Below are 1221 nucleotides of genomic sequence, written 5' to 3'. Positions count from 1 at the left end.
TGGTGTTTAAGTGTGGTTTGTTCAGTCTTTTCTTCTTTCATTGATCTGTTCAATTCCAAATATCTGTTTTTATTTAAAGATGTATCTTAGATGTTTTTTGTGAATCTAACTTTTTCAAAATAATCTTCAATTTTAAAGAAAATGTTATTAAAGTTCCTGAATTTTACCTGACGTCATTGATAAGGTAAGGACAAGTTTGGAACAGGGTTCAGTTTTTATATTCTAAAATAACAATTAACCTTCAGATAATTGCATTTTTCAAAGGTATATATAACAAATGGCACTGTCTCTGTTTTTAATTTAGTGAGAGTCCTTCTTTGAAAACAGGCAGATAGCAATCACTCATAGGGGCCCATTCTCCACCCAACACATTGGAGGGCCCACTCTCTCTATGGGGCCCCCACCTCACGAGCCCCAGTGTAGTGATGGCCAAATGAAGCCTCATGAACCACTTTCTTTATTTTCTGACCCCACCAGATGGCGCTCTTGGTTTACAGAAAAATGCTGAAGGCAATGAAGTGTGCTTTCAAACCTTTGTTGAACAGACAGCGCCATCTGGTGGCTTCAGAAAATAAAGACAGTGGTTCATGAGGCCTCATTTGGCCATCACTACTTTTTACACTACGAGTCAAGTTCACCCATTCACACACTGGTGGCCATACAAGGGGCCACCTGCTACTCAGTTTTAACACACTCACACACCGATGGAACAGCCATCGGGAGCAATTTGTTGTTCAGTATCTTGCTCAAGGATACTTTGACATGCAGTTTGGAGGAGCCCGGGATCGAACCGCTGATCTTTCGATTGGTGGATGACAAGCTCTACCTCTGAGCCACAGCTGCCCAGTTCCACTGTTTTTAATTTAATGAAAGTTATTTCTACTAGCTATTTGGGATCAGTAGGAACCGATAAGTATAAAAAACTAAACATTGTTAAAGATAATTAAGTCCTAATGTCCTCAAATGAGACAACAGTAAAGTCCTAATGTCTTCAAACAAGTACTTTATAATTAACAGCGTCTTATCTTGTTACAGTTGCTAAAATTGGTCAAATTTGTTGCCATATCAAACTACAAACATTACTGATCATAAATAGACAAGTTTCAACCAAAGAATTTGATCAGGTTTTGTCCACTTTTGTGTCAGGATCGGCTGCAGACTGACTTGGCAGAGATGGCTGCCATCTTGTTTTTACATGGATTAGTGTATTGTGCTCGTACT

This window comes from Epinephelus moara, chromosome 17, assembly GCF_006386435.1.
Source record: "Epinephelus moara isolate mb chromosome 17, YSFRI_EMoa_1.0, whole genome shotgun sequence".
Classification (NCBI taxonomy): Eukaryota; Metazoa; Chordata; class Actinopteri; order Perciformes; family Serranidae; genus Epinephelus; species Epinephelus moara.
The sequence above is the reverse complement of the archived record's forward strand: the minus strand, read 5'-3'. Positions refer to the sequence as shown.